Raw genomic sequence first — 24,899 nt, forward strand, 5'->3', positions numbered from 1 at the left:
GGATGGTTCCAGGCGTTTTAGCCTACGCACTTCGTTGACTTCGCGCACATTTAACTGGTTAGCCAGCACATTCTAGGATGCACTGACACTCTTTCACTGTATTTCGCACTATATCGATATATGGCTTCCTTGATGGATTCCAGCGGGATGTCACGCTGGATCAGTGGCGGCTCGTACTGTAAAAATGTGGGGGTTGCAACTTTTATATGTACTTACCAGTTACTAAAATAGGTTTATAGGTTAAAAATTACTAACTACGCATGTGTCTTACAAAATCATTTATTTTTGCATCAGATTAGATACCTACTTACAGTAAAATAATAAAAAAAAAAAAAAAAAAAACATTTAAAAAAAAAAACGCTCCAACATTCTATTGATAGAGAAAATCCATCCGATGTTCTTTAGCACTAGCGAACTTGTCAATAACCCTTTGATTAAAATCGGGGATGCTTTCGATTAGGTCCCTTTCTTTAGAAAGCATTGCCAACGCAGAAAGTCTTTCTTGACTCATGGTGTTCCTTAAAAAAGTTTTAATCCTTTTGAGGGTCGAAAAGCATCGTTCTGCTTCAGCTGAAGCCATAGGAATTGTAATTAAAATTTTTAAAAGTTTTACACTTTCACTGAAGGTCACACTTAACTCATTGTTTTGAGCGATAAAGTCATAACGTGCCTTCAAATAAATTTATATTTAGAGCAACCTATGGAAGTTCAATTGTTTGCAACATTTTTACAGCGTAGAAAATGACACAAGAATCGTCTGGTCTGACATTTAACGAAATAAAATTAGGTTAGAAAATATTTTTAATTTTTGTAGTGCATTCATCTCAGATTATTGAAATTCACGTTAATAAATAATCCAAACATTATTCCAATCACAAATTATTTGCTAACTAATGGCTTTTCGCCAATATACGGAAGATGATTATTCAGCTTTCGAAATCTTTGTGAGGCATTGCTGCAAATTTTAATTAATCTTCGGGAGAAAAATACCCCAAATTCGGATGGAAAGTCGAATAAGATCGCAAAATTTCAAAAGCTCTAGAGTCAAGTAACTGTTAACATAAAGAGAACAAGTAAATGGGATGTTACACGGTTAGTTCATATTCTCCATTCGGTTTCAGTATATTTATATTGAATGAAAACTGAAACTGAACATGGAACTAAACAGACAGTCTGAAAGTACCCACCTTAAGGAAATTGACAAATAGTTAGTCGTATCAATTCGTTTATTTCTTTAAACCATAAAAGAGAACATAACATTAACATTGCTGTGAACACTAATAAGAATTGTAAATTAAGTATTGCACATAACCTCACACAATAGGAGATAACAATTTTATACATAATTTAGAGTAAGTGTTGAAAATGTGCACCCTGTTCTTGTAAACACAACCTAGTCCTTCATCTAATTGCATTAGTTACATTTTCTAAAACAATAGGATTATTATTAATTTCATTAATTTTCTGTGTTATCCTATTTCGTAGTTCTGCCTAATCATTTATGGGTGTTGTGTAAATTGAATTTTTGTTGTGGCCACAAGAAGAAATCACAAGGAGTGGTGAGATCACATGATCTAGGGGGCCAGTTGTTTGGTGTATTACGGCTTATAATTCTATTGTCGTAAAATTTGACCAAAAAATCTATTGTAGCACCATTCTGCTGAAAGTAGCCATAAACTAACTAATCATCATGTAGTTGATTTAAAAATGGAGTCAAAATTTCATTTCTGTATCTTGCAGCATTGATATTTCCTAAAAAACATTGATTATTATTTAATTACTAAAACATTATTACAATTGTTACCTTAAAAAAAGATTGGACCAATAATTCTGCGTTGGCTAATAGCAGCCCAAACGCCTACTTTCTGGGGGTACTGGGGTGTTTCAATGAAAAAATGTGGATTTTCTGAACTCCACATTCTTGTATTTTGAGAGTTGACATATCCACTAAGATGGAAGTAGGCTTCATCAGTGTGAAAGGTTTTATCAAGGTGAACATCTAAAGTATTTAGAAACCATTGACAATATTCTAATCTTTGGGGGAGATCAGCTGGATGTAATTCTTGAACAGATGTGAGACGGTATGGAAAGAGGTGAAGATCATTTTTCACAATTGAATGACAGGTACCAACAGACACACCAAGTTGTTGTGATAAATGTTCAATTGAAGTGCCTGGGGCTTCTTCCATTGCTTGTCTCGCTTCCAGGTTTTCGTCCCACATATCCATTTTCTTGGAAATTCTTTAAGGAAATGTTTAAAGTTTGTCGAAACTGCGTATATTCCACTGCAATGTCCGGGAATTCTCCAAACTCTTCCATACATAACGCAAGGGAGTACTGCCAAACTCCATCGTCATGAAGACTTTATGTTGTGCCATTGTTCACAAAAATGTCGGAAAACAGTAAAACACTGACGCAGATTTCGTTTTAGTTCCGACACGAACTGATTTTTTGTACGCAAGACGAGGAATAAAACGAGTAAAATCACAAACACAGCTCAATCTGAAAACGGGGGATCTACGTCAACTGGACGCGGTAAACTAGTCGCGCGAAAACTGGTCGCCGCAACCTGGACGCGCGATAATTGGACGCATGCGACAATTGGACGCGACGAAAATTGGACTCGTGAGAACAATTATAAGGTATAATATAGCCTAAGGGAGTCCGTTTCGGCTCAGGGGCCCAATTCTTGAAATCACTGGAAAATATTCGTTTGAGAATATTTTCCCATAAATGAATTCCCAGTGGAATTTAAAATGTCTCATATCTGTATTCTTGAACTGTTTGGAAAATGATTTCACATGAGAATTTAAAAATGCAATATGTTGACAATTTGGATCAAACGGGTCCGGATAAAGTCTTTATGCTTGGGCAACCATTATTTGGATTGCAATGAATTCTTCCATTTTTTTCTTTTACAAACACAATTATGTATTAACAAAAGTGTCACATTTGACAGTCGAATTTCTCGCGAAAAAATTATTTTCCCATGATAAACACTATTTGAAATAATTCTCCGAATTACTAGTGGAACAATTCGTCTGACATAAGTCCAGAATACACTTTTGCATTTCTCATGAGAAAATTTGCCTATTTTTCCAATGAGAATTAATTCCATCGATTCAAGAATTGGGCACCAGGGATGCGAGTGTCGAAAGTTCGATTCCGACGCAGGGCGAAAAAAAAGCTATATTCTATCTCGTGATTCGGAAGTCACGTTAAGCCTGTCTATTGAGTTGGTCATCATGCCCCTCATAGATTTGTAAACCAGTCCTAGACTGTGAAACTAATTTATTGTGCTATTACATATTAAATATGTGCACACTCGTCAACAAAAGAAATGAAATAAAATAGAATTTACATGTTTATATATTTATCATTATATTCCTGAAATGAATAATATGCTTTATTACACAAGAACCTTTTAATGGGCATAAACCGAAATATTTACAAAGTACCGAACGCCGAAAACGTAATTTTGTAGTCTTATTTCAGCACCGGCTTAAATAATCTTGCCAGCAACTGTTTTCTTATTTCCCTAATTGTTTCTTAAGAAAGGAACGATCCCACTGATAAGAATGATACCTACTCTGGACGGAAGGGTTAGATAGGTAAATATTACATCCCTAACAAGTATAATAAAATTCTAAAGAAAAAGAGAATGTTTCCTAAAAGCTGTAACATACATAATATTATTGATACCTTTAATAAGGAATTTATGAAGTTAATTACTTCAAATATTGTCGCATGCGTCCACCGTCCAATTGTCGCACGCGTCCAATTGTCGCATGCGTCCCATTGTCGCCCGCGTCCAATTATCGCCCGTCCAGGTTGCGGCGACCAGTTTTCGCGCGTCCAGTTTTCGGCGTCCAATTGTCGTGACACCGAAAAGGGGAAAGAGAACGAATGTCAAATGTCAAAATTTTAATATGAAATTGGGACAAAACTTACTATGTAACCTGTGTAACTCCGGAGAATAATTGGTTGCCTACAAAATTATCTACACTGTTAACAAAATTAAAACGTCGTCAACGCCTACTCTAAATATAGTTATTTTTGAAGGCACGATACTTATAATACAAGTAGACCCGAAAATTGCCCTAAATTCTTTTGTTTCGTAAATTACGGTTCTAAGTTTTTGTCCATTAAAAAAGGGATAAACTTTAATTGTTTCTTGAAAATTCTTTTCGGGAAAACAATTGCTATATTGACTATATTCCTGAAAAGGGATTCCTGCAAACCACTGTTCGTACAACTCAAGATACTCTCTCTGTCTTCATTGTACGTGTATAGGTGTCTAGAATATGTAATGCACAAGAGGTCGTCTGTTGATAGGGCACAGGATGTTCATCAGCATGATACTCGTCACAGAACAGATTTATACTTACCATGTCACAGACTTACAAAATCCATAAAGCACTTTGAGCATCTATCGCCTAAATTTTAAGAGACCAGCCAACCAAAGTATTTTTAGCGATTGTAAAAATTTTCTAATAAACAACCCATTATATGATTACAATGAATTTTTTAGTATTAGTAAGCATTTAACTTTATACTCGTAAGTAGTTAACAAAAATTTGTATTTTTATGGACGAAGTTAAACACCTGTGTATTTTCTGAATAAAATTATGATTATTATTATTATTTTTCCGGAAAAAAGAGAGTTGCTGCGATTAAGTGGCCAGTAAAGCTGAAGCGTTCTTTGACTTGACACACAATAATATCACAAACTTCGTTTGCTTCTCGAGCGTATTCCTCACACTTATCGGTCTTACGTCGTTTTGAAGTTGATGGTTCATTGGTCTCGGGAAATTCGGGGATATTATTTCTAATCTGTAATAACTGATTTTCAGATGATAATATATTTTTGTTGGCAATAACAGGATCAATTTCTCTTGCTGAAATTTTGCAAATAATATGTCTACATGGGGCATTATCTTGTAAAATAAATTTAGCCAGCAAACGAAACTATTGCTGGTAAGAATTTTTAAATGGCCTGATGCTTGGTTGATAGTACTGGCATTTTTACTTTGATTTAAAATTTTTCGCATTGTTTCTATAATATCCTTCCTGTGTTCAAATACAGTGCAGACAACTCTGGAGTTAAAATTCCACCTCGTCAGAGCCGAACGTGGCAAAAGTTTTTTAACTGTTTCGTCCAATACTGCAGTTCGTTGAGAACTATTTGAAAAAAAATGTACAAATTCCTTGCAAGTTTGCGAAAAATATACGGACATTGGTGTTTGCAGAAGCAGCATTTAACATGACCAAATTTAACTGATGTGCATAACAATCTACGTAGGCAGCGTATTCATAAGTTTGTTTTACAATTGCTTACACCCCGTTAGACGACCCGCTCATGACTGCTGCACCATCATATGTTTGAGCAATAAGTTTTTTTTTTATCATCTTTGACATGCTTTTCAAGCTCTGTAAGAATAACCGAAGACAAGGTTCTTGAATCGTGATCTGAAGGGCTTAAACAATCCCAAAATCTTTCAACCGGCTTTCCTCTAACTATATATCTAAAAACGATTGCCATTTGAAATATATTTGAGACATCACTGGTTTCGTCAGCTATTACAGCCAAGTAATCGGCTTCATTAATTTCCTTAGAAATTTCTTCTTGACACACACTAAACATTGTTAGCAAAATTTCATTTTGGACAGTTTTTGACGTTCCCTTAAAAACCGTAGCTTTTTCTAAATGCTCTTTTAGAGCAACGTCCAAGTCGGCACTAAAATTAATTAATCTACGGAAAACTCCTGGATTAGAGGAGGAGGTGGACTCGTCATGTCCTCTCAATGCGAGCTCGAAAGCTCCACAAAAACGCACACAATTAATTATAATGTTTAAAATGTACCGATTATGTCTCACTTTTTCATTTTGCAATACAATGTTTCGACGATATGCACTATCCAATTGAGCTGCAATGTTCACAGTTCAAAAAAGTGAAAATTGCACAACATTTTTCATATGTTTAGCTGACTGTGTATGCTTCTTAACTCGGTCGCCTAAATGATTCAAATCTGTGAAACCTATTTTTGTCCACGATTCTCCTCCTCCAAATAACAAGCAAGGGAAACAAAAAAGAGCATTTTTTACATCACAACCACAAATCCACGGATGTTTATTGTAAATGTCTGGATTAAATGTTCTATTAAACGTTCGTTTTTTACTTGAAACGGCTTGTTTTATGTTTAAGTTTGGAGTAGGTCGCCCAAGTTTTTTTATTTCGATCTTGTCGGTAGAAGATCGACTACAGAATGGTTCCGCTATCAAACTTTGCACAGAATTCATTTTTCTTCTGATAAAAACAATCGCCGTTAACATACGTTTGCAGTTTGCTTGCAACCTGCTGGGACCTTATGGAATGGACTTGAACGGGAAGAGAAGGCTCGCTAATACGCAAGCGTCCAATGTAATCGGCTGGGTTGCATTCTGCATGCAAACCAGCATCTAGCATGGGTAGGTATCACGGATTCACGAAAACGGCGAATATAGAAAGTGTTTGGTGCTTAAGTAAATACGTATGAATGAACGTATGTAATATATTATACATATACATTATCAATTAAATCGAATATACAGGGTGGTCCCGATATAACCTGCCAAAAAAATTCTGGGTCATTAGAAGGATCTAACAAGTCCAAAAAACCCCCCTTCGTTAGGTCCAAAATAATGGGGATAAATTAACCCCTATCCACACCCATTCGACGCTGCTGACCACAAAAATACGTACCTACTCAGGAATTAATTGTTGGTGTTTGTAAGGATGACAGTATCTAAGCAACATAGGTACCTGTATCGTTTATGACAAATCTCAAATCTGACAAACTAAATCAAATTAATGACATTTATTGAAAACGCTGGACACTGTGTGCGTTAATTCACCAGCTTATTTAAGTACAAAAGCTGATTTTGTAGACTGAGATGAATGAGTAATAAATAAAGTGGTGTTCCTCAATGTGTAAATAAATGTAGAGATAGTGTGTAATAAGAGTATCGTCTTAATTGTGGTTAAATAGCCAAAATAATGTATTGAATAAATTTATTTACACTTTACATATTCGTACTTTCAACTCTAACTGAGAATATCTACTAACTAATGAAAGGTAAACTAGACTAGAAACATTATTTTATAATAAATGTTCTGTGTGCCTTCCGTTGGCATTTAAGCACATTTGAGTACGCCGCGCCGGTACCAATTTTCATAAACAGAATTCAGCATTTCTGGGTTTTTACGAATCTGGTTCGCGGCAGCTGTGTCGCGTTTCTGGAGTTGGCTTTTTGTATTTATTTCAACTTCGTATACCAAATCTTTCGTGTGGCCCCAAAAATTAAAATCCAGAGGGGTTAAATGGAGGATCGGGGACGCCATCGTATTGGAATCAGTCAGAACCAACCTCACATAAATGCAGATGTAGCTCCACAAAAGTACAACGGGACGGAAGGACTCCTTCAGGAAAACGCTCGCCGTATGGTAGCCTTGCCGGTCTTGAATTACCACGTGCTTCGCCATAGAGTAAATGCAAATCGGCGTATTCTTGTTTCGTGAATTTCATAACTTTTTAAAGGATTCGCAAATTTAAAATTAAACTTGACAAATGTCATAGGTGTTGCAGGTACCGTTGCTAAAGAAATCGCAGCCAAGTAACCAGAATTACCTTTTTAAAACTGATTAACTCATTAGCGAACAGCAAATTTTGACCAAATTTTCAATTATTTTTATCTCGAAAACGAAAAGACTTTTATTAGAAACTTTTTTTGTGTATGAGTTCTACTCATCGTCACCTATTACTGGATTTCTTCTGGCAGGTTATATCGGGACCACCCTGTATTAATATACGAAAATTACTTTCGTAAATATTTTTTATTATTTTTGGGGGTTGCGCAAACCTGCAAACCATAGGTAAAGCCGCCACTGTCAGATCACTTTGTTTGAAATGTAGTAAGGTGCGTCAACGATAGCACCCAGTACTTTGTTTTGAAACCTTTGCAGGATGTTAATATTGGAGACACATGCAGTTCCCCACAGCTGAATTCCATACGTCCACACAGGGATGGACTTGTACAGTAATACCTTGTTGTCCAAGGATAATTTTGACTTACGGCCGATGAGCCAGTAAATATGGTTTGGTTTGAGTCCAAGTTGTTGTCCAAGTTGTTTGCGTTTGGAGAATATGTGTTTTTCCATGTCAGGCGTCGATCCAAATACATGCCGAGATATTTAGTATCTTCGACCTGTGGCAGCTGACAGTCGTTAATCTTCACAGGAGGACAAGTTTCTTTACGTAATGTGAATGTCACATGTATGGACTTGGTTTCATTAGCTTTGATGCCCCATGTTTTTAGCCAGCGCTGAATTTATTTAGGCTAGTTTGAAGTTTTCTTGATTGATGTTAGATTAGTGTGGGAGGCCAAAATAGCAGTGTCGTCAGCATATGTTGCCACTGTAGTGGTTCTTGTTGTTGGTAGATCTGCAGTGTATAAAAGGTATAATATCGGTCCAAGCACGGTTCCTTGGGGAACACCTGAGTGTATGGGAAATAAGTCAGTACATATATTCACTCCCTTGTCTCACCAGAAAGTGCCTGTCTGTTAAGTAGGTATAATCATACTTAACTGAGATTTTTGATCGCTTTTCGTTTCGAATGATTACTCAGTAATTTCCTATTTATTTTTTTTTCATCACTTCCATGATCATGCCTCTCTTCGAGACGACTGATTAAATATTTTCATGCCGCCGGCCATTATTGACGGTTTTGCATGATTCAAAATCCGCCGGGAACGTAAAATTCCCGGCCTAGTACTTACAAAAGTGCCCTTGACTAAAAATTCGCTAGAGAATGGGCAGGCAGCATTGAATATAGTCAACGGACTCCGTTTCGGCTCAGGGACGCGAGGGTCGTGGGTTCGATTCCGCTTGTGAAAGAAATTTTTTACATTTTAAAAATGATTTAAATTTGTCGGCATGAAAAATTTTGTGGATTACACGTCCAGAAAATGGTTTGCGAGTGCTCGTGTTGCTTCGCCTCGGCTACGCAATATCACTCACACTCGCAAAATATCATTTTTTGTACTCATAGCCTTGAAAGCAACGCTTCCAACATCCAACGCTCGCTCCGAAACCAGTGCTTCCCGGTCGACTCGAATGTAAAAATTGCAAAAAACACTAGCCCTTTGAGGCATTTAAAAAAAAATCTGTCTTGATAATAATAAAATTGAGTTAATAAAATACAACTTCCCTGGGTTATCCTCCATTAAAAAATTACGGAAATATTTATAATCGTTGAAAATTGTTCCTACAAAATTCACAAATTATTGCAAAAATTGAAATATCAAGTGAAGCAATTGTTTCCAATAACCAAAGATCATTGCCTACTTGGTTTTATGTTCGTTTATGTTTAATGTATTAAAACAAAAAATTTTAATTTAATTTTCGTACAAAAAATATTGTACGAACCACTTGCGTGAAGACATCTTCCGTTCATTCGCGCATTAATTAAAGGCACTCGCTCCTTACTCGCTCCTTCCTCGCTCGTGCTTTAAAAAATGCGCTCATGCGGGAACATGGTCTTCCCGCACTTGATTCGTAAATAACTATTCTGGACTTGTGATCCAAATAACTATTTCCGCTTCAACAGTAAAAATTTTTAGCTCGACACGATTTTTCGACACTACACCGCCAGTAAACTTCACCCGAATTTAGAGTTTTACATTTTCGGTACGTATAATTATTATGAACGAGCAATTCCTTGCGTCGTGAGCCAAGCACAATTTTAGCTTCCATTCTGCACACGAACTACTAGGTATAGAAAACAATATTTATGTCGTTATGCACAGCCAAGAACTGAAGACAGAAGAACTGAAGAGTAAGTTTTTGCAAAAGAAATTTTAACATCCCCTCCGACAAATTCAGTTTCTGGAAGTGAGTCGTTTTCTGGGTATTTGCAATAATCCTCTAATCTCTCACTCGGTGCGGAAAAGAGGTATCCAAAAACACGGCCAGGTAGTCTAGTGCGGAAAAAACGAACCCCGATTTTTTTATAATATACAAATATATGTTTTATTTTCATAGGACATTTACAATTAAATATTAACTACAATACGTAATACTAATTAATTATTTATTAATGTTATATCTATGCGAAATGGATTTTACGTAATCATATTCTGATATTTGACAATTATCATACACAAATATTTTCTGAAATACAAATTTCTCTGCTTTTACTTTTTTGGATACCCGACGATTGGAGAACTCCAAGATGCCATAATGCTCGTCGTCGTCTATTATAATTTTCACTTCGAAAAATTTCATTGTGCTGGTTTCTTTTATTTATTTACGTGGGGCGCCAAAAATTGCCACGATAATTCCTCACTTTGTTTTCTTTGGGTCGGTTGTTGGCAATTGTCGCCGGTAGCTCAGTCTTGGTAAGGGAACGAATCAACTTGACCCAAAATGACGAGGTAAAATGGGCGCCAGGATCCTCCGGCACTGCTGATTCGGGAATATCCGGATCCAATGATACTCCGGAGCAGATACCCGGAATAAAACACACGTATTGACCAATTTAATTAAAGTAAATTCCATAATACGAAAAGTCGAAAAAGTCCGTGAATCCCAGGGCACAGGAGACTTTGTACCAATCCCGAAAATCGATGCGATACTCAAGAAAACGCTAATATGAAGTTCACCCAGTCACGCTTCTTTCACGAAAAAGAAGAGCGGCATCGAAACGAGAATTTATCACCTACCCCAAAAAAGTCTACTCGGTCTTGGTGAAGGAAAATAGGCCTTAACGGCAAAGCAAGGAGAATCTGGAGCTGACAGGTGCGTACGTTCTAGAATTGTCGACGCGCGAAAGCGGAACCGAGATAGGTTAGGAAAATCAAAACAAAAGGACCAAAGTACCTACGCTGTCGATCATCGATGAGAACCGTCGATCGAGACCGTCTCCATGTTTTTTGGGCGGGAGACGAAGAGAGCCGTCAAGGGATGAAGTAGGTCGGACTGAGCGATCCGCGAGGGAAGGGAAAAAATGTCTAGGGTCGAGAAGACGAAGGGAGAAAGGGAGAGTTAACGGTACGTTCTTACGACTTACCCAATTCAGATAAACTCTAGGCCGTGAAGAGAGAAGAAGAGAGGAAAGATCAAAATTTTCTGGCACGGGGGCCAAGGTTCGCGGTCTAACAAATCCGACGGTATGTAGCTAACCGTTGGATAGTCGTTACGATGTCGCCGACTTCAACGCAACATTCAACGTATTGCTAACACGTTTTATGGACGTTGATACTACACGTTCTTTTTTGGTGATTTTGTTACGTTGAAAATACTTACCTTCTTTCAATGACGTAAAAATTGCAATTTTAAACGTTGATACGAAACGTATTAACCAACGTCCTGCACCGAAAAATCACGTAAAATAAATGTTTTTATTACCTTTGATAGCTGAAAAAACGTTATTTTTGATATGTGAATTACTTAATTTTACACGTGCAAAAGCAACCCTCTACTACACTTGTTTTTCGACCAATATACCTACTTATTTAAAAGAAGATATTTACGCCAGTGTGCTAATAAGGCTTGGTTTTGTGTTGCTGGCAGTCACCACGTTTGACTTGTTTTTGATATTTTTTGCGATCTTTACATTTAAGAACTTTATGGGAAAAATATACCAAACCGAAAACATAAAAAAGAAATTTATTATTTTAAAAACATACAAAAATAACATTATATGCAAGTGATTAAATTTTAAATGTGTAGGTTGAAAAATAATTCCCTAATACAAGTGAATGAAATGGAAAGTAAAGTAATAGTAATTTATTATAGAGTTTTACACGACACCATTTTGTCGCACGCGTTTTTTAGAGCACGAGGAGCGCAGCGACGAGTGCTATAAACAAACAAGTGCGACAAAATGGCTTATAAAACGAGTACAATACAATATTTTTTCTATTTTGCCCCTTAAATTTAAAAAAAGTTCAAAACATAAAGCTAGGAAAATTATACTTGGCAAAAATAAGGGTTGGCAACGTTGGTAAATAGACGAACAATTGTAAGTTTTGAATTTAAAGTGTCGTGAAGTGCAGTGATCACGTAGCAACCACTCACTATGAGTCACTGCCAACATTAAAAATTTAAGTAAATATTCCTGAAACGCGTATCGAAAAGACCTCCTTTTCGAAACCCGTTTGAGTGTTATACTGACTCTGTTATAGGTGCCAAATAGAAAAAATGGAATATTGTTTATGTCCCGTTCAAAAATAAAAGGGATGATGTATGTACAATTACAAAATATGGATACAATACAATGTAGATACAAACGTAAATGTAAATGAAGTCCGGTCCGGTATTGTAATAAAAATAAATTAAATGAAACTAAATACTCACTTCCCGGGTCAGTCGCCGACGAGACTTGTTCAAGTTCTCGGTGCGACCGCAAAGAAAGAAAAATGGTACTCAACCAACGACACAAACGCAATAATTATTCACATTTACCGGGATCGAATTTACAAACTAAAATGACTAGACTGAGTAGTTGACATAGAAAAAGAATCAAGGGTCGGGAAGGCGAAGCGAATTTATCAGATTGTTGTCTCAGACGAACCAAACTCCGATAAACTTTAGGTCGTGAAGAGAGAAGGAGATAGGAGAGAACGAAATTTTTCTGGCATGGGGCCAAGGTCGCGGCCTGACAAATCCGACGGTATGTAGCTGCCGTCCCGCTGAAATTTTGAGGAAAAAGGCACAGTTCCAGCTGCCTCGTCAGCTGGGGCCAAACATGAAGGATAAAGAGAAACTCCCAAAAGACTCAAAGGGAAGGCAAGGTGAGCGAGCGTTCGCCGTGTTGGTTATTTTCGAGGTGTTCGAGTAACGATGGTACATCCCCAAGCCTTAGTGGAACCCATAGGCCTTCCACTCCGGCCAAATCCGCAAAAATCAAAAAACAAACGGAACGGGATCGTCGAACCGTGACAACGTACATTAAAAAATTATTGTTTTTTTTTATTTAAGTTTAATTCTGGTGGGCCCATGTTTCAGCCACTCCTTGACAGCATTTGCCGCTATCAAAACGCTTTTCTCGTTAGTTGGGAAATTGCGCTTTGCAGCCTCTAAAAATATATATACATACAAACAGCGTGTAACAGAAATAAGTGCATTAATTTTAACTGGTAATAGAACTCATCAAAAGAAACAACTTTTCTCTGCCATTTTGGCGAAAAACGTTGCGTAATGGCTTAAAAAAGTAGGAAAGATTTTCCTAAAACCGTTCATATCTCCAAAACTAAGCTACCTAAAAACGTGAAACAACCAGATTTTTTGCTATACGGGTAGATTTGCTTGAATTTCAATTTCGACGTCAAAACACGTTTTCTGGATGAAAATGGACTTTTTTTTCATATTAGCGCTGATCTCAATTAACCATTGCAGTGTTTAATGGCGTAGGGCTATTTTAGTGAAAAATCTCCAATTTTTTTTGGAATTAAACATCGTTTTTCGGCAAAATGGTAGATAGAAAAGTTGTTCCTTTTGACGAGTTCTATTACCAGTTAAAATTAATGCACCTATTTCTGTTACACCCTGTATATATAAAACAATAAAGTACGAAATTTTTTCATCTCACCATAAACCATGGACATAGTGAACGTTTTTTCGAAACTTAACTTGTCTCTGCCTTTCCAGTTGAATTTGCAGCCTACCTCGTCCGAGACAAGATACTTCAGGATCCTTCGAGTTCGGATTCTAAACCCGACCCTCCAACAGCGGCCAATCTTGTTATCTTTAAATGAACATGTATATAAAATGTGTACTTCAAAAACAGGAGCAGTAATTTCCTGCTTAAATAAAAATAATACACTTTAGCAGGTATTGAGATGACGGGTCGCATTCCTTTGCTGCGGTGTCGACGAATCTCTGCAATGACTCCAACTTGGTGATCACTGATCACCCGGAAGTAGAGAATCTACAACGTTGCCATTTCTCGAATTGCTCACTAATTCGTTGAGAATAATGGTGTGTTGCTCAATATGCTGCGTTAACTTTGTCATGGCTTGCATGATGGAGATTTAGCGGTTTGGGTACTTGGTGAACCAATGACTTCCAACAACAACAAACGTTTTATTCAATAACAATTCTGAACTTTCAAAAAGTAAAAATAGCTTAAAGTTAGGATGTGGGTGCAGCGATGTTGGCCCAGTCGAGTCTTCGGGGTAAGAGAGCGAGATCCCGTCATTTTCCACCCTCGTACCGTCGGCTCTCCTTGCGTTCCACTTGGTGCTTGTTTCGTGGCGTTTGCAGCGCCACAGGACCCCCCCTTCGAGTGAGAGAGTCGTGTGACTTCGAATGATTAGGAATTGTCTGGTTTGTTCGTGGATTTCACGAGGTCACAATATTTCGCCGGAAATTTGACTTTTCTTCCTGAGCGTGTTGTGGTGTTTTCTACCAGTCTTGCATCAGCGTCCGTTTGATTTGCTTGAGGACTTTCACGGATGCTGTTGGTGGGCTGGCTGTCATCTGTCAATGGTGCATTTGCTTCGACGTAAGCTGGTTTTAACCTGTCAACAGAGATTGTGTTTGGTTTGCCTCGAACGAGGACTTTGAAGTATTGTCGCCGGTCGACAAAACACGGTATGGGCCATCGTACGGGGGCTGTAGGGGCTTCTTCACCGAGTCCACGCGTACGAAGACGAACTTCGCTGTGTGCAGGCTTCTTGGGACGTATACTTGTTGCTCCTTGCGGCATGTTGTTTTCGTGAACTGAATGGTTTGCATTCTAGTTTTTAAGTTCGCGACGAAGTCTGTTGTTGGGTGTTGCAGCTGTCGGTCATGAACCTCTACAAGATCTGCTGGGAGTCGTAGTGTTGTCCCACAGACTAACTCTGACGGTGCTGCCTCGATACTTTCTTTGATGTCATTTCTGATCCCCAGGAGAACTAATGGAAGTGCTTCTGTCCACGTTGCATTGTGACATTTCAGAGCTTCTTTCAGCCTCCGATGGAATCTTTCCACAATTCCGTTGCTTGATGGGTGATAGGCTGTGATTCGGATGCGTTGCATGCCTAATAGTTTTTGGAGAGAGGAGTGCCGATTCAAACTGTGTACCTCTGTCGGTTGTGATTCTGGTTGGTACACCAAAACGACATATCCAGTTTTCACACAGTGTTTTGGCACAAGATTGTGCTGAGATGTCTGTTAATGGAAAAGCCTCAGGCCACCTGGTGAATCTGTCGATGGCTGTGAGTAGGTATTGTTTGCCCTCTGAGTACGGAAGTGGTCCAACAATGTCGATGTGGATGTGGTCAAATCTGGCGTCCGGGTTCTGGTAAGTTCCAATTGGCGCGGTTGTGTGCTTGTGGACTTTTGCCCGTTGGCAAGGGATGCAGGTTCTAACCCATGATGCGACGTCTCTTCTCATGTTGGGCCAGAAGTATTTCTTTGACGCGCTGCGAGGGTTCCGCGATCCTAGTTCTTGCCCGGAGAGAAGCTGTTTTAGAATTTGCGTTTCCGACAACGAGAGGCGTTCTATGATGGCTTCTTTTAGCCGTGTGTATGGTTCGGTGGAGTCTGGGGTTGTGATGACGTCTGCAACCTCAGCAGCTATCTCTGGTGAGAGTACCGTTAGCACATGGTAGAACTTTGTCTCCTCCTTTGTGATTCGCGTTGACGCCAAGTTGAATTTTGCTTCTGCCATGGAGAACCACAACTCGGGTCGATTTCCCCAGAACGGTGGTAGTGCAATGCTCGACACCGAAGTCTCTGCTTGAGGTGTGATTTGGTTTTCCTCACCTGGAGCCATGTTGCAGTGGTTTGTTGCTGATTGATGCGTCCACGTGGTCGTCGACGATTCCCAAAAATCCGCTTGATTTTGTTTTTCTCGGGGTCACCACTTTAGCGGTTTGGGTACTTGGTGAACCAATGACTTCCAACATCAACAAACGTTTTATTCAATAACAATTCTGAACTTTCAAAAAGTAAAAATAGCTTAAAGTTAGGATGTGGGTGCAGCGATGTTGGCCCAGTCGAGTTTTCGGGGTAAGAGAGGGAGATCCCGTCATTTTCCACCCTCGTACCGTGGGCTCTCCTTGGAGGGGTGGTATCGGGGTGCGTTCCACTTGGTAATTGTTTCGTGGCGTTTGCAGCGCCACAGAGACTTCAAAATCTAAAATGAGTAAATAAATTGGAAGTAGCGAAAATACAACAAATTCTAGTTAAGTATTCATCAAAGAAGAAAAATACCAATTTGTCTAGAATTATTTCTTAAACATCATTAATGAAAACGTTGTTTCGATTTTGCACTAAGTACATACTTATATCTTTAATCGCATGTTCATTTAAAGAAATATGTTAAATCGAAATTAATACAGGACATGACAATCTTTCAAAATTAATATAGTAACGTCACTTACCAGAAGTAACTGTAATTGTAGAAGCGGATCCCGGAAAGTGCGAAGCAATGGAATAATCATCACCATCAGGAACTGGAGAGTTCTCAATTCGACGTCGTCGTTTACTTTCAACGAGTAATGACCGTTCGCCATGAAAACGTTTTCTTGATAGGGTTGCTGTGGTTGAAGTGCTTAATTCAGCCATTTCGCTGATGTCACTAATGATGTCGGTGGTCCTTTTATCGGCCATATCATAGTCATCTGCAAATAAATTAACTGTGGTTAAAAAGAACGTTTCAATAAACATATAATACCTGTCCTGAAGTGGATTTTGAACGTGACGTAACTCACAAACCGCGCTATTTACTAAATATGTTTTGGGTGATAAAATAATAAAGCATTGAATATTACTTATAAATAAAAAAAACTAAAACAAGATATTACATTGTGTGTAATAATGGAAATACAGCAAATCCTCTTTTGTGTGGAAACCGCATGGATTTAAATAATACATACATTGGATGCCTTGAACACTCTAACATTCTTGTCATTTAATTTTTCTACATAGTAGATTTTCAATTTAGATGATTTAATAGGTTTTATATATAAGTCATGTTGTAACTGAAATGTTGCTCCCTCCAAAAAAAGTGAGCGTCATAAAATAGAATAAATTTTATAACACAGACCTTATTTAAAAAAAAAAACGCAATTTGGCTTTTTGTTGAAATCATATATGTACTGGGCAAAATGCAAATGAGTGCAATGAAATGAAAGCAACTTATTATATGAATCATAATTTTCCAAAAAAACTCTCTTTGGTCCGAATCCCCAACCTTTTCAGTTTCATGTTCTCTTATATTGTCATTTTCTTCGATTCTTCTATGTTCTTTTTTTGAGTTTATTTTATTTTTCAATAATCCTAGATAATTTTCGAAAGGAAAGCAACTGAACTCATTAATGCAACCAAACCGTTCGACATCGTCACATAAGTGTAACAAATTATGGACGTTATAAACAACAAAGTCTCTTCCATATAAATGTGATACATGTATGACAAAATATTCTAGACATTGTTTAGCAACATTAAAATATTTTTGTATATAGAAGAATTTGACAGTATAACAATAGTACAGTGCAAGTGTAAAAAATGTTTGCAATTTTCTTTACGTATTACACAGGGTGATTCATCTTTTACCGCCGGTGGCAAAATGACCCTTAAGGATTGAGAAAAATTTATGAAATTTACAAATTTGATTTGTCGAAAAATTTACTTTCAGCCGGTATAATTTATTTCAAAAAATTTTTTTTATGAGCAAACAAAATTATAATTTTTAAGGTCAATTTTGCCACCGGCGGTAAAAGATGAATCACCCTGTATTATGAAACACTACAGGACTAGTATACAATAAAAAAATTCACAGATCTCGCAATCCTTGCAACCATCGGGGGGTGTTGAAAACAAACACGATATACATTGTATGATGAATAATGTTTATTACAATTTTAGAAATAGCAACACCAAATACAATAAATGGAAAAATGTTGCTTACTTGATGGCTAAACGAATTAAGGAAGCGAATATAAATTTTCGATATTTGTAGGTAACTTTTGAGGTCTCCTAAATTGTTTTTCGAATTTTCGTCTCTAATAGGTCTATTATTATTGTATTCAAGTTGGAGTCGTTTATGGCTATATATATACAGGCTGTTTCTGAAATATGTGTGTTAGTTTTAACCAGTGGAAGAATGCGCCAAATCATGGAACTTTTCTCTATAACATTTTTACGAAAAAGCACTACAAATTGATTTAAAATTTGGAAAAAATTAACCATCAAAGTTTATACCCGCCTATCGGTAAGGGCGAAAATTTTCTGTTGTGATAGAAACAGAGCTTTGTTAAAAAGTTCCATTGTTATAGAAAAAAATTAATAATCAAAATTTAGATTCTCATGGTTACAAAAAATAGAAACTAGTTAATCACACAAAACGACTCGTTTGGTAAAAATTGTGGGGCAAAAAATTTTGGAATACTTTTACGAATTTTACAAAATGTCATAGAGAAAAGTTTAATAAATTGGCGAGTTCTTTCACTGGTTAAAATTAACACACGTATTTCAGAAACACCCCGTACATTAAAACACTCGTGGTTTAATAGATCTCTGGAAAATTTTGTTTTTAAAAATTGGTACCTATGGCACAACTATCAATATGGTTGTCACATGTCAATTTCAACATTATTGTTAACTGAAGTTTTTAATTTTTAATGATTTTATATGTACGTTTGTTGCTAGGAATCTATTTTCTTGCTGGCATTTTATGAAGTGCTTCAATTCAAGAAATCTTATGCATAATTGAAAAACTTAGTTGCATAGACGTTTTTACTTCGTGAAATGGTAAAATGGGAATATGTTAAATTTAGACGTGGAATCAAATTTCTCTTATTGCGTGCGGTTCCAGTTAAAACTTCGCAATCAATAGCATTACGATGCATAAACTTGATGCGCATTCTTGTTGCATTGACTAATGCTTCCTTTGTATTTAAGTTTCTGATCGGTAAAACGATGCAATTTACTTTCAATACTAACTTATGTGGTGACAAACTACTAATAGTCAAATAATTTTGTATTTCATTTCGAAGATTTTTTTTTATAAATAATCTAAATAAACTCCCTCTTGGAGTGGATTTCACTGCGGGGGGATTAAGCATAGACTATAGTAGCGTTTTTTGACTTTTTTTTGTATGTATCCTTTCAGAATAAAAATCTTTATCAGAATTGTAAAAAAAATATGTTTTCGCATTTGAAAAAGAATATTTTGACACCTTATCCTTAAAGCCCTTAGGGCTATATGTGAATTTAGGGCCTTTTGTAGACTATTCACAACCATTTCATTTGGTGTATAAATAATTAAAATCCTCCGATAAATAAGAGAGAAATGGACTCGTCTTTTTTTTGGGCACACCCTGTATATTGTACAGAAGTGTTTATCTTTCTGCACTCCTTCTCCATATAAACTTTAACCATGCCAAATCTCACACTCCCCCGTGCGCACAATTTGCTTAAAAAGGGGTACAAAATTTTTCCTTCACGTATTAATATACCGGGTGTTCACTCTCAAAGTCGAACATAGTCAATTAATATTGTGCATTCAGTTTATAGATATTATGCCATTATTTCTATACATCAATATTATTAAAGAATTAATAGAAAGAAAGAAATAATATTGAAGTAATTAACAGTTTATAAGCAGTTTTTATTATAATTCTTTGAAAAATTTACAATAAGTACTCAAGAAAGGTAAAATTAGAATAAATATTCAGTAATTAACGCGCAATTTATAGCATCACCTCTACCAGTCCAATCATCTGGAAATGAATCGTTTAAAAAATTTCTAACTTCTAAGCTGAAATGCTGATTTCCTGATTTTCTTGCAACTTCTTCCAATGCAGTTCCTAACTTAGTTACTAATAAATCTAAATAAGTTGCTGAATTAAAATTTTTATCTAAACAAGTCTCCGCAAACTAACACAACTGTAAAAGGCTTTTACCATAAAAATTCATTCTGCATTGGAGTAACTATTCATTTTTCCGTAAATAATTTTGAAAGTAATTTACCGAAACCCGCTGACTTAATCCTACGAGTACAAATTACCAAATCCTGTCCAAATTGGAAATCATGGCATGTCATATTTAAAAATCGCCAAGTTTTATAGTACATACATATATTATTATATGAGCGATTATGATAACCATTATTCACGAAGATTAAGTTTACGAAACAAGCCGTAGGCGAGCGAAGTAAATCATCTGAATCATCTGAAAGGGCCATAATTGCTGCTTTATCTGCACCTAATAAATTTTTTGCTTAAATTTTTTCATTTTTTCTACACCTGAAATCATTATTTATGTAACAAGTGAGTAAAGTTATACTTTTTTTTACGAGAGCGAAGCGAGTGCGCAAATCCGCCGAGAAAAAAAAAAGCGGTGCACCCGAACTGCCGTCAGCGGTCAGAAGCCCAACAATCCGACACCTGAATTGCGGTCAAATAATTTTAAGTTACGTGGTCGTCTCTAATCTTAGCTCGAACTGCAGTCAAGAAAATTTAATTTATTAGGCAATCACGAACCTTTTGGGACCGAGTTGGCTATGATCATTTAGTGTTTTTGTAGGCACTATTTCGGTGATAACTACAAGGTATGCACCTGTTGGCTTTCCCCACCATGCCATGAACTGCAATTAAACTTTATTATATTTAATTCAAAACTTTGGAAACAAACATTTATTTACAAAACAGTATTACAAAACTTGTGAGACACCCATTTAACATAATCATACTAATGTTTTGGTATTAAGGTGTTCAATCTTAGAGTTAATAAAAGTCTGTTGTGGCGATAGTCAAATGTTCCATCAACAAAGAATATTTGTTGATTACAAATAAATTGCATGTTACTTTCACAAGAAAATATTATGTGAGATTCTGTGCTGTTGACTGATACAAAAATTTCACCTCTCGAGGTCTTGACCGCAGTTCGGCAGGAGATTAGTAAGAACGATTATGACCCTTTTTACCTGACCGTACTTGGACCGCAGTTCGAGTGCGCCCAAAAAAAGTACGAGTTGCATACAAAAATTTTTTTGGCGCCCATAAGTTTCAATTACAATTTTTTTCGACACTGTCAAAAATTTTTCTCCTGTGTGAATTCGTGGGCATTTAAAACACTCGTTTACTCGCGTTTTAAACTGGCCCATTCATGCCAAAAAAACCCAATTTACATACGAACTCGTTAAATAAACTACTGTTAGGAAGGCAAATGAATGAAAAAACTTGCACTTTTTTTGACGGACGTTAAAAAAAATAAATCAGATTCAAACTTGATAACTTTAATAAGGACATAGAAGTCTATATACAGGTGTACATTTTATAAAACATGATATACAGGGTGTATTTTTAAAATGTGCCGAAATTTTACCTACGAGGTTATTTGACAACGTAGAAAACTAAAAGCAATAAAAGAAATTGTAGCTCAAAAAGTTAATGTCATTTTATTTTTTGACATGGAATTTTTTAAATATTTTTTCCGAGTTCTACATGAAGTCAGTAGCTCGTGGTTAAAATATCTGTACAACTTTCAATAACATCCAAACTTAAACAAACAATATGGGGACGCACTTGGCTGCACACGCGCGTCGATTGTCAGTCGTAGAAAGAGTAATTGGACTACTACACTGACCGGCGAAAAAAGTGGGACACCAAGAAAAATAATATTATACTAAAATCATTCATACAAAATTAAGTAAAAATGATGTCATTACTTGTATTCGTCATTACTTGTATTCTGTTCTTAAAAACATACTACCTAACAAAGATGTCATTTGAAAGGCTTCAATTAACACATTAACAACAGAAAAGAAAAATACAATTATAAAAAATAAATAAACAAGGAACATGAACGCCTCTACTTAATTCAATATTTGGTATTCCCGCATCTTGCCTTTATGACAGCTTCTAGCCTTCGTGGCATTGACTCGATTAAGTGCTGAATTTCTTCTTGAGGCGTATTATCCCATTCTTCTTGCACGACTCTTCGAAGCTCTTGAAGAGACACCAGCTCATCACGCCGCGCTCTAACCTGTTTACCGACAACGTCCCATAGATGCTCAATGGGGTTTAAGTCGGGACTACGTGCTGGCCAGTTCATTGTATCAATTCTTACATCATGAAGATAATCTGTTACAATTCGAGCAGTATGTGGGCGAGCATTGTCGTGCATGAAAATGAAACCATCTCCTGCAAACTGGGCAAAACCCACGACATGGTCTTGTTGAACCTTCTCTATATACCTATGGGCTGTTAATGTGCCTGTTTCAATAAAAACCAACTCTGTACGAGCTTCCCAAGAAATACCTCCCCATACCATAATTGATCCTCCATTAAAACTGAGCCTTGACTATAGATTTAGCATAGAATAAGGTACACTTAGCCTTGTAAAGGCTTTATGACAAACTTCTACCTATTTTATACCTACCTATCTGAGTGCATTTAAGTCCAAAATAAATGTGTTTTTCACTTTACACATTAGACGTGAAGAGATTTTATAATAATTTTTTCCTCAGCCAGTAGCTGTTCAGGTACAGATATAAATTGGACCCCTTTAGTACATTGTACCATTGCGGAGAAAGCCCTATAAAGGACGACGCACGAACTGGCACTACCCAATTTCTTGTCGCCCGAAACGGCACTAAAACAGGTAAGAACCCAAAAACGCACGAAAAGGGAACGCACGAAATGGGAAAAGACGATTTAAATAACCGTTCCTTAACCCAAAGGTGAATGTTTTAACAACCATAGATATTAACAGAGATACAGCTAAACTTAAAGTCATTCACTTGAGTCACTGCTGCAATTCTTCATTGAAATTGAAATCATTGAATGCAACTGCCCACTCTACCCCTCCGATGCGCGCGCCGCGTGACGCTCGAACTTGACGAAATTTCGTGACGGTAAACATCGAACCTGGCTCCGTATAAGTGTTTTCATCACTAAAAGTCTTAGCTCAACCCCTTTCCATCTTCTAATTTCTTTTAACGTTCTAGGTTTTCTCGGAACATTCTTTGTAACAAGGTACCGAATATTTAAAATTTTTAGATTAGTCTCATTTATAATTTTCTTTGATAATTTATAGGGAATAGTGGCTTCAATGAAACTATTTAAAAGTAATCTTTTTAAAACGCCCAAAGAAATGGAAACTGTGAAACCATTTTAATCTGAATATTTAATAGTGGGGATTTGCCCTTTATATGATCACTTTCTTCTCTCTGGTGTCAGAGTTTTTTCGACAAGGATAATAAAATTTTCTTGTGAAAAATTCACTCTGGTTTTCGTGTACGCCTATTATATGGCATTTCTCGCAAGCATGTTTTACTGTGTGCCCCACAATTTTTTTTAAGTAACAACGGGCGGGTGCATCACATAAAAAAAGCAATATCAAAGTTGAAAAATTGACTTTGACTTCTGTAATGAAAGATTCTAAAAACATGTCAATTGGTTCAGGCTTCCCAGAGCCACAAAACACTGCTATGGGAAACGGTGTAGAATCTACAAAATCTAGGCACATGCCCAAAATGGGATATACAGGGTGTCCCAGCCAAGACTTTCGAGCCTAATATCTCAGTTATTTGTCAACGGATTTTTAGGAAATTTAAAATACAGATATTTTAGATGGTGAAGGTTCAATTAGTAGTAATAGGTAAAAGGCAAACAAAACTTTTTAAAATTTGCTTATGTTTTATAAATCTCTCCAAAACATTATTGATGAAAGAGTGATACATGGTACATGGTACATGGTACAAACACGGAACACCGATAATATGTTACATCGGTGAGTTTACTTCCCAGTTAATCGTGGCATTTGTATTTTCGTTCCTGAATTTTCTGCCAGATTTTCTAACGACTTAAAAATATTTCTGAATTTTTGTTCTGCATTTTCTCGAATTCTCTTAACAACTGAAACTGTATTTTCAGCATTATTTACTGCTGAAGCAAGGTCAGTATCTGCGGATTGTAACGTTTTACAAAGTGGTAAAGAATATGCGAGAAGCTTTTCTGCACACAAGAGTGAAATTATATAGTCCGATTGAAGAGCAGCATTTTGTAAAATAAAAGCGCCAGATGAAGACTCTTTATCATCCCATAATTTTATTTTTTCTAATGCAGCAACTACTGGATGATACAACTCAGTCATAATTAATACCGCATCATGACACTGAATCCACCTCGTTGCACATAAGGCCTTTAATGTAGTTTTATTTGCTTCCGGTGTAAGATTACTGATGCTCTCTAAAAGGACCAACTGACGTTTAGGAGTATTGAAGAATGTATAAATTTTTTCAGTGATACCAAAACAATTACGATTTCAAGATACTTCGGGAGAATTTGATATAGCTAAATTTAAACTAGGTATGGGAAACACAATGTACGTAAAGGGCTGTTCGATATTTTTCAGTAATATAAGCCTGAGTCCCTTTAAATTTACCGCTCATTGCAGCGACACCGTCATAGCCTTGTCCACGTAAAAATTCTTCTTCTATGTAACATTCTTGTAATCCTCGTAGAAGGGTGCTTGTTAAATGTTTACCAGTTAATGATTCCAGTAGCATAAACTGCAAGAATTGTTCATATATTTTATACTCACTGTCAACTTTTTTTACGTATCGCACACATAAAGAGAATTGCTCTTTTGACAAAATGTCAATAGTTTCATCAGCTAAAACTGTAAAACACTTGGCACCATTAACTTCTAACGCTATTTTTTTTAATGATTACATCACAACTGTATGATTTGGTTTTGTATACTCCAAATTATATGTAGCATTTTTTCCACATGTTTCAAAATGTTTCTTTAATATGTTATCACCAGCTTCAATCCTTGCTCTTAGCAGTGCCCGAAAGTTTCCCTCATTGTTTTGAGGTTCCTCAAGGATGTCAAACTCCCCATAATCTCTATGTC

At 36.6% G+C, this 24,899-nt stretch overlaps 2 long non-coding RNA genes across 2 annotated transcripts in view; both read right to left on the reverse strand.

Annotated features, from left to right (window-relative positions):
- Positions 1-1,212: 1,212 nt before the first annotated feature.
- LOC138140626 (uncharacterized) lies at positions 1,213-4,318 on the reverse strand. The gene is made up of 2 exons (XR_011162651.1): positions 1,805-4,318; positions 1,213-1,752 (listed from the first exon to the last, which is right to left on the reverse strand). It is a non-coding gene; the product is annotated as an uncharacterized lncRNA (long non-coding RNA).
- A 9,787-nt stretch (positions 4,319-14,105) lies between these two features.
- The window catches only part of LOC138140563 (uncharacterized), a 142,525-nt gene continuing 131,731 nt past the window's right edge, over positions 14,106-24,899 (reverse strand). Inside the window, exons 4-5 of the long non-coding RNA XR_011162608.1 lie at positions 16,415-16,654; positions 14,106-16,167 (exon numbers count right to left, since the gene is read on the reverse strand). This is a non-coding gene — a long non-coding RNA (uncharacterized lncRNA). The remainder of the gene's footprint in view (positions 16,168-16,414; positions 16,655-24,899) is intronic.

This window comes from Tenebrio molitor, chromosome Y (genome assembly GCF_963966145.1).
Source record: "Tenebrio molitor chromosome Y, icTenMoli1.1, whole genome shotgun sequence".
Taxonomy (NCBI): Eukaryota; Metazoa; Arthropoda; class Insecta; order Coleoptera; family Tenebrionidae; genus Tenebrio; species Tenebrio molitor.